The following is a 10228-nucleotide window of genomic DNA, read 5'->3' as shown; positions in this document are numbered from 1 at the left end:
ATTTCATTGTTTTCTAATTGGCTAGATTAATATGTAGTTGTATTCATCATTTCACAAGTCGAACTGCTGACTGCAAATGTTGTGTAATCACCAGAGAAAATGATATAAAACAAGTGCCAATCTAGTAAATTGAATTGTTTCACAATGTGCAAACTAAATTCAACCATCCTGTAACATATAACATTTCCTGCTTTATCTGTTTCCACTCTGTGTAACCTAAAAATCTGTGTAACAGATTTCTAATGATAATGGTAAAAATATACTAGCAGTTTGGAAGAAAAATTACATGAATTTTATGCACAGCAGCTATCAATTAAACATACAATATATAAAGTATGTTGCCAGTCAATGGTTTTGCTGTGCTTCAGGACTGTTAGTTTTATACTGTTTCTTAACCATAGCAAGCTAGAAAAGGGTTTTACACTCAAACGCAATTGTATTGTGTTTTATTGGTTTTAGTTTGAAGTCTTAGTTACTCAGCTGATTTACAGTGCTGTTATGTATTGATATTGCTTTATCAGTGGATCTGTGCCAATTTAATACCGCCAGAAGATCTGGCTTTACTATACTTATGGTATATTTTTGTCTTTCATCTTTTTCTTTTTAGGAAATTCGAACATCAGGTGCACTCAAGATGTAAAGTTGCAATGAAAGTGAAGTACTATGTAAGTACATAATTGCGGAATATTTTCTGGTTTGCTGGTTTTGAATTGAGACTAACTTACAGATGTATCCAAAGTTATACTGTTATTTTTAATATATTATATTGCTTTTGTTACGACAAAAAGTTCAATCTGTCACAAATAAGTTTTGATTAGTCATATTCTGCTAACTGAGATCACAACAAGTATTCAGATTTCACTAGTTCTTACAGATCTTTTAATGACAAACTTATTTGTATATACTATTAAGGCCTTGTTTGAGAGGCAAACTAAAATTTGAAGGTCTCTCAAAGACTAAATATAAGTTATTGTAATACAAGTATGTTACTGTAAAGTGATTCTTTTAAGATTTTTGACACCCTGCTGAATTTTAAATTCCTAAAATTTAGCAGGTTCTGGATAACTTTCAATAAGTCTGTTCAAAATTCAACCTTTAAATTTGTTGGCATTGCATCTGAACTTTAATTTTTAATTTATTTTCCTAATGCTGAAACCTACTGTAATTTTAGAATAAATAAGTTGTCAGACACAGTATATCTGTATATGCTGTATGAATTGTTTGTTATATATACTCAGATACAGTATTTCTTCATGAAATATTTTGAGTTTCTGAGAAGACTTAGGACTTACTGAGCTATTTCATAGTCTTCACTGTGTCCACTGTCCAGATCATCAGCTAGTTTTTCACTGATGCTAGGTCCTTACTATCTTAAGTGATAGAAGCAGAAAGATACAGTTCAGTTATAAATTATTGTCAATTATATGGTAATCTGATTTAATTTAGAATAAGAAAGGTAAAGTCATGATTACACAAGAAACCATACATGAGCGTCTTTACAAGATGCATATTTGTTCAGTGTAGACTAGAGCATTTATGTTGCTTCAGAGTACCAAAAATCAAAGCGATTTTAGTTTTGCTTTAAAAATTAATATATTTGTTAACTGCAGTGCTTGGTATGGAAAAGTTGCCAAGCAGACATTTGCAGATAAAGCCAGCCAAAGGAATTCAGAATAACACACAAAGGAAAAAAGAAAAGAGAAAGAAGAGAAGATTCAGCAGAGTAAGAGATGAGAAATAAGTAGCAAGGATTAAACAAAAAATGCCAGAATACAATCATTAAACATATCATCATTCCATACAGTGTCAGATCAGAGACCTTAAATTAATTTTGGCTTTTTAAATTTGCTATGAATATACATCATTACTGTTTCATGAAGTACATAAAAATGGTAACCATATAAAATGTACCTCCAATAATCAATGTTCTGTAATTAAGTACAGGGTGGATAGAAAGACTTGTTTGAATGTACAGAGCGTTAATTATTTTCAATTGCCAGTTATTAAAAAATGTAAGATAGAGTAACTAAATAGGGAGGAGGTGAAGGACAGAACTTATTACTTTTCCAGGCGTTGATTGTGATATGCTGGTAGCTGTACTAATCATCTGAAACTGTTGTCCTGCCTTCAATGATGCAGTAAGTAAAGCAAAGTAATTGTGATTACTACCTAGGTTTTTATTAAAAGAAAATAAAAATGAAACAATGAGACTGCAAGCAGGCATAAAGAAGACTATCCACCATTTTTCCTGTATCTCTTCATTTAGACACTTTTCAGAGAGGTCTACTGTGAGAGCATTCATTAGATACTGTATCTTGAAGCTAAGAAATTATCAAACCATTTTATTCTCCAAACAGTGTGAGTCCTGTGTCATGGTACCAACCAATGTATGGGTAGAAAAACAACTTTAGAGTAGGCTGTTTTTTCTAACTACAGTAGGTATGTTATAGGTGGACAAAGATAAAAATATTAATAACATTATAAAAGCAAAGGAAGTAGTTTTATTTCTTGTTAGAAAATGTTGAAGCAGCCACTTTGAAGCAAGTAAATTAATAAAATCCTTTGTAGTGTCTGTGACTACATTATGCCTCATTTCCAGGAACACACTGATTAATCAAAAAAGAGATATAAATATTTTTAAATAATATTCAAAATGCCACCTACTAAAAATAGTAAAACCTCTTGACAATGCTTTGGCAAACCTCTATTTCCTTAATGCTGTTTAAGCCCTGATGACATTACCACACTTCAAGAACCAGTAGGGCTGAGCAGATAGTTTGTGCTGTTGCTTTTTCTTGCTATTATCCATGAGTTTTTGAATAAATACATGAATCAAATAGATTAACAAAATAAAGTGCTCAGACAGGGGCCTTTCTCCTTTGGTGTCTTACTTCACAGAGAAGTACAACTTCTTTGTGTGGCCTCCAAGGTTATGCTTCCTTCTGGGGCATAAAGAATCTTAGTAGTTCACAGAGTCTCATACCTGCATTGCCTGTGCTGACAGCATGGACTGCCCATTAGCATGTTATATCCTGAGCTCTGTATAGTGATATAATAATTACTTTATTTCAGACAGAAATTTCTTGGAATATCAAATGATTCTTATTTCCTTTGAATAATTTGCTTTCTGACATAGTAGTTTAATACTATCATGAGTTTAAATTTTATTTTTTATTTGTATGAACATAAGCTTTATGTAAAGATCTCTCCAGCCTCAAAAGAATAATTTTAGTCAGCTTTGATTCTTAAAGGAAGTTTTTAAATGTAAACGATCATCAGTATTGAAAGATCTTTTTGTTTTTACATTTAAAAAATATTTCCTTAAACCTTGGTGGACAACTAATTATTATACAGTTAATAGCAATATTTTTAAATTCCAGTAGCTTATTACACTCGTTATCAGTTGTATCACAAAATTAGCTTGTATTTGTACATAAACAACTATCTACAAAATACTGGTCTCAATTAGATATTTTATGAGATTGCAATAAAAATCTAAATATTAAAACCACCCAGAACTCAATGAAAGCATTTAAGGAAAACAAAAAAATGTAAGAAATACCCTGCTGGTTCAAACAAATAGTCCATCTAGTCAAAAATCTGCTCAACGGTAGCAGTAGATGTTATTTAGGGAGAATATTCAAGTCTGGCCACTAACTGCAATTTGTTCCTTTCATAACTCTCCAGCAGCCATAATGTCTGCACTAGGAACAGGTACTAGTGGATACATAATCCCTTTAGTATCCATTTACAATCTTATCACCCCTGAATTTGTCTAGTCCCTTTGTGAACCTGCTCATACTGTCTGCCTCCATGAATGTCTGCGATACCAAGTTCCAGAAGCTGTTACCCACTACATTAAGAAGTGTTTTCTTTAGTCTGCTGTATCTTTTATCATATATTGGGGGCTTTGGTAATAAACAGTTCTTCATTCACCTTATTCAGCACTTTAATAGTTTTGCAAACCTTGTTAACGCCCCCTCAGGTTTATATTCTGCACACTGAGGACTTGCAGCTTTGTTAGCCTTTCCCATATAGTATCCGCTGACCTCTTCTTTATCACTTTAGATGCCTTTCTCTGTACCTTCTTAGCTCCCTTTTGCTTCTCTGGAGTAGACACAAGATCTGCACACACTACACAAGATGCAGATGCAAGAAGGGTTTACTTAGAGCCAAACCAGAGAGATCTGTCTTATTCAAAGTGGTGCCAATATTTGTTGACTGCTCCTTCACACTGACCCAGTAATTTCAGACAGCTTACAGTGGTAACTGAGACTTCTTTCCTGAGCTGTAATTGCCATTTCTTCAATTAGCAACCCATAACCACAGTGTAAGTTATTTTTTCTTTACTTTCCATTTACACACATTGAAGCTCATCTGCTATCTTTTTATCCACTTCTGAGGTCTGCGTGGAGTGTCTCACCATCAGCATAGTATCTACTCAAATCCTTTGCAGCCTACTGTCATCTACACGTGTGGAGATTCAGTTCTGCAGTCTCCTTCCATCATCAGTGAAGACATCAAACAGAACTGGTGTCAGCAGTGATCCATACAAGACTCCACTGCTGACTAATCTCCATCCGGGCAAGTGACTATTAAGCCCTTCCTATCCTTTAGCATCTATAAAAGCACCTTCCCCCTTCCTGTGACAACTTAATTTCCCTAATAACCTTTGCCAATGGACCTTGTCAAAGGCTTCCTGAAAATCAAAGTGTGTTATATTCACTGGATCTCCTTTGTGCATATGCCTTTAGACACTGTCACTGCACAGTAGCAGGTTATTGAGGCAGGATTTTCCCTTACAGAAGGCATGCTGACTTTCACCAATAGACTATGTTAATCTGTATGTTCACTGGTCCTATTCCTCATAATTAACTTGACCCTTCACCAGGAGAGAAACAGACTCATCCTTCTGTAGTTCTTGCAAACTTTTCAAGAGTCCTTTCTGCAAATGCAAGTTCAGCTGGCAGCCTTCCAGTCTGCTGGTGCAGTGGCAGTATTTAATGGCAGGTTATGCACTTTGGCCAGCTGTTCTACAATTTCATATTTGGATTTCTTCAGCACTCCAACATGACTGCCATTCAGTCCTGGTTATGTATCAACATCTAACTTACCTATTTGCTCTAACATTATTTAAATGATCTTCTGATTGCAAGCTATGGGAATCTCCAGCACCTCCAGGAGCAGAGCAACATAAAGAATTCACACAGATTTTCTCTTATGTCTTTGTCATCTTGGAGTGTGTCTTAACACCCATGCCATCAAGCCAAGTTTTCCAGATGACTTACTGCTTTCATGCATTTGAAGAGTCCTTTACTAGTGGTTCGAGCATCTTTTGCAAAATGCTTTTCAAATCGTTTTGTAAGCCCTTTTAATCTCTTGTTTATATTTTTTCTTCTCTTTTAGATGAGCTTTCCATTTTTTTAAAACACCAACTTTTGCCCTACATTAGTTGCCCTTAATTATATATTGATCCATAAGTTAAGGGGAAAGTTTAATCCATTTGACATAATTTTGAATTGTGGTACACATTTTATCTGGTCTTCTAATACAATATTTTTAACAGCCTCCAGACTTGAAGAATTCTTGAATTTTGGACTTTAGATTTTTTTGACTAAATAGATCATTTTACATAGTTCCTTTCTGGTGATTGAATAGATTTATGTGGCTTGCTCTTTCCCACTACCATGTGAAACCTTATTGTGTTGTAGACGTTATTACAGGCTGGCTTCTGCACTGGCACCTCTTGAACCAGGTCCTCTGCACCAACCAAGACCAAATCCAAATAACACATGTCCTTCCTCTTAAGTTTTGTGTGGGGAGAAAAGCTTTGCTTTTCAGTTTTCATATGAGCTAGAAATAAGAATTTTTGTTAAAAAAAAAAAAAAGTTGCAAATGTTCTTCCTATTATTTAAATAAATAATATTTTAGATCTGCTTCTAAAAAAGTCTTTAATGAATTTGCACTAAAGTTTAAAATTAATTTTTTTGTTTAAGGAATATGTATAAAATGAAGCTGTATTCAAGACTAATTAATGCTTCTGTTGTGTTATATAACCAATAATACGCTTCAATATAAGCAGTTTCTTTCTGAAACACCAGAACTTTAAAATTGTTTTACAAAGTTGAGTACAAAGTGCAGAAGTGCTATATTCTATAACATTATCTCATAATAGTTTCTCTTTAGACCAAATTTCCCTGCATCTGCAACCTGTAATTTACAATTAATTGTTAAAGATTCTTATCAAATATGCTACAAAAAGCACAGATCACAATAACTAGTACATCCATATGTCTTTCAAAGCATAATGTAAGAAAGAACAGCACAGAATGTTAAAGACAAGTAAAAGATATAATGCTGGTTTTAGGACTGACTGCCAAAGCAGAAATTCAAGCATCAAATGGGCCCGCAGAAGCATCAACCTCTTTGATCCATTTAAGTTCTGTTATTAGCTTAGTCAGCTGCAGACATGTCCTTGGAATTTCTGCAATTACGATGCTTTATTGTATATTGAGTAAAACCAATTTACAATATATCTTTTCTACTCAAAAAAGAAAATTAAACTTATACCAATATTTTCCAAGTGTTACAATAAAATAATAATTTTTAAAGTTAAAATTTAAAAAATAAGATATAGTAAATTAATTGAAATAAGATATTTAAATATATATCATATATAAGGTATGTGATATATATCATACAGATGTTATTTAAATAAGATATAATAAATTGATTTTTAAAATAATGGGTTTGTATCTCTATTAAGGTTTACTGCCTTTCATATATTTAAGGTAACAAAATGAGTGTTTCAGAAGAATCCCACCAGCTGTTATACTACAGATACACTGAGTCAGCTCTACAGAAGATACTATACTAAATAAAGTGAATAAAAGTAAGGATTAATTTTCTAAATGCAGTCTCAGCTTTTGTATTATCTAGCATCCACTGAAATAATTTGAAGCACTGCTAAGTTTCATTGCATCTTAAAACAAGCCCCAGGCAACTCATCAATGCTTCTTTGACTCCACTTACAGAATCCTTTCTAACAGCAAGAGAGTGTAAGAACTGTCTAACAAGAGCAGACTAATTGTTCCATCTTGTTGTCTGCTTTGCATCCAGCTAATGACAGGTTTTGAAGGAAAATTAGCAAGCATTAGATTGTATAACATTGTTATAAACACTCCTGTTTCTGTGTGAGGGAAGAAAGATATTCCTAAAGCCTCATGATTGACAGTCTTATTACAAGTTTTGTCCTAGCTACTGCTACTCAAGTGTTATCCCTGTTGAGCTTGATTTTTAATCAGCTTTTGCATCTGTCAGAATAGTAGCCTGTGCCAGTCAGTTTCATGGGGTAATTATACATTGGGCACAAGAATATATTAGCCTTTTCAGAGTTTAAAAATCAAAGGCCAGATTCCCTTCCCTGGGCTATTAACTACACTGATCATAAGCAAATGTATAGCAAAGGCAACTTGATTTGTTCAGACAGAAGTAACTTATCATTAACAAAACTGATGTTAATGGAGACACACTCACACTCTCAGGATCAAGCTCATAAACTCATGTATACATTTTGTTTCCTGATGTTCCAAGTCAACCAGGATGTGCTGTATTGATGATTGGAGGGTTAATCCCACTTTTCTTGAGTTGGCTCAAGATGAACCTTTGCAGGAGCAAATGTTTTTATTTTTCAATTTCCGAATGACTTTGCACTGAGAACTAACTTTGACATTTCCTGTGGCTTAAAGAAGGAGCATATGTATTTATAGCTCTGTGAGTCTGTACAAGATATATTGTTTCTGTCACAAATTTCTTGCATCAATATGTATTCTGTATGAGACTACAGTAAGACTATTGCTTCATTGTTAATGTTTGCTTTTGGCCTTCCCACATATATTGAACATGTCAATGTTTTCATCAGCATCAGGTGATCTGTATTTTCCAGAAGTGGCAACTGGAAAGCTTTACAAAAAAACCTCACATTTTTTCTGTATTACAGGATCATATAAGTAGTTCTATTCTTTGTTGAGTCTTCAGAAAAAATATGCAAACGTAGCCTCAGAAGTGAGATAGAAACCATGATGTCCTTGCACAAGATTCAGCGAATTAATGGAGGATGAAAGACAAAGATAAGTTTTCATTCTTGAGCACACTTGGAAGAGTCATGATTCCTGACACTGCAACTAAAGAGGTAGGAAGGCCTTACAGCTGCATGTTGCTCTTGTAGTGCAGTAATGACATAGTTGAGAAGTGAGCTGAAACCTATACTCATGTGTCTGTTTTACAGCCTTAGTAAGAGTTTAGTAAGCAATGCTTCCCTGTTTGACCTTTCTGGCTGAACTTGTTTCCCTCTGAATATAAAAGGCACTTAAGATTTGAAAACTAAGGGTATTGTTTATTAATTATTTATTATGTCACTAACAGCATTTATTTCATAGTTCCAAATTGTTTCCTCATGCACTCAGGTTGGCAGTTCATGCAAGGCTTGATCACATCAGGAAGGTTATCCTGGCAAAAGCAGGCACACTTCTGTTGTGGTGACAAGCATGCACAAGCACTCCATCCTTCTAACACCACCTCCATCGCAGGTGTTGCATAGACAGACTGGAGACTTTGGCCTACTGCTGCCTTCTTTGTCTTTAAGTGGGTTTCCCAATGCAATTTCCCCCTTTCCTCTTTATCATCACATTCTCCAGTAAAGTGAGGTCCATTTAGTAGGAGGGAGTACATCCTGTCATTAGACCTTGAATTGATGGTGTTGTGTGGAGTTAAGTTTTCTTTCAAACCCTTAGTGCAAAGATGCGTTTTGGCTGTTGCAGGTATTTTCTAATACTTACTTCAAGTTAACTGCTTCTGTGAATACCAAGCAAACTCATCCTCTGTTACAGAAAGTACATGCAGAATGGCTGAGAGCACAGTCAAAGAGAATTTGTTGTGAAATATGAATTCATAACTTTTCAGACATTTCAGGGGCTTTTAAGCTCTGGTTAATAAGAAATAGAAACCCTTTCATAAATACTTGACCCAATTCTAGAAAACAAAGTAATACTGAAAAAACATTGTTAATATCTCCCCAAACTCTTTTTTTTTTCTCCTTAGTTTCTCTAAAACCAGAATAATTTAACAGATATGAGAATGTTTGCTCTGAATTTGCACTGTAACAAGAGAAAGAGCTTTCTGGCCCTGTGTCCCCACCCCCTAATTCTCTGTTAATTTTGGGAATGGGTTCTTTCTTGATATTCTTACCATGGAGATATTGCTATTCTCTAAAAGTTGTTAAATTTTGTTAGGACCATATTTCAGCATGACCATGTATGCTGGCAGCATGATGAATCATCCAGTGAGAAGTCAAGCCTCAGAATCTGGAAAAGACAAATCTCACTAAAAAGCCTCACAACAACATGTTCTCCAATCAAGAGGCATTCAGTGCAATCACAGCTTAGAAGATACTTGTCAGGGATATTCATACCCCCCGAGTCTTCTTTAGGGTATTTTGATATTGATCATACCCACCTGATTTATTCATGTCTGTGTTTCTGGGATGCCATCATTTACTTATGACAGCTCTCTCCTGACATTCGAAATAATATAGGTTAAAGAAAGAATCAATTTTAAGCATCTTTTGTATTAAATCAAATACAGTGTCAGATGAGACAGCATTAACGATGCCTTCCATATAAACAGTAACTGCACAGCATCATTTGTAATGCTTTTTTGTCTGGGCTTACTTCAAGCATCAACTAATTCAGCTGCATCAGAAACAAAAGAAACAGTCTTAAATCGTTATCTCCCCTTTATGAAGGAGGCAGAAACTGGGCATGGGAACTCTATGGCTCAGATTAGAATCATTCTCAATCAAATTAATCTGAGCCTCTAGAAGTTAAAAAATCCCAGTTAAAAGGGATTTTAAAACATCCGGAAAAAAATTAAAATTTTCGAATAGCTTTTTTTTTTTAAAAAAAAAAAACATCAGAAGAGGAAAGGTGACTCTTTCTGTAGGCTTGGAAGTTGTGACAAGGCTTGAAAACAGTTCTGCAGTTCTGAAACTGAACATCTGCCTTGAAGCCGAGCCCCGTGTTACAAAAGCCCGGCGATTTCTTCCGTCGGGCGAGTGCGATTCCCCCTCTCTCCGCGGCCAAGAGCCCGTGATATTCGCGGCGCGGCCGGGGGAGGTCACTCTTCGCAGGGAAATGCAGGGCCCGCGCAGAGGCGCGGAGGCCGGGCCGGC

This window comes from Athene cunicularia, assembly GCF_003259725.1.
Source record: "Athene cunicularia isolate RWA chromosome 8 unlocalized genomic scaffold, athCun1 chr8_part1, whole genome shotgun sequence".
NCBI lineage: Eukaryota > Metazoa > Chordata > Aves > Strigiformes > Strigidae > Athene > Athene cunicularia.
Note: the sequence above shows the minus strand (reverse complement) of the source record.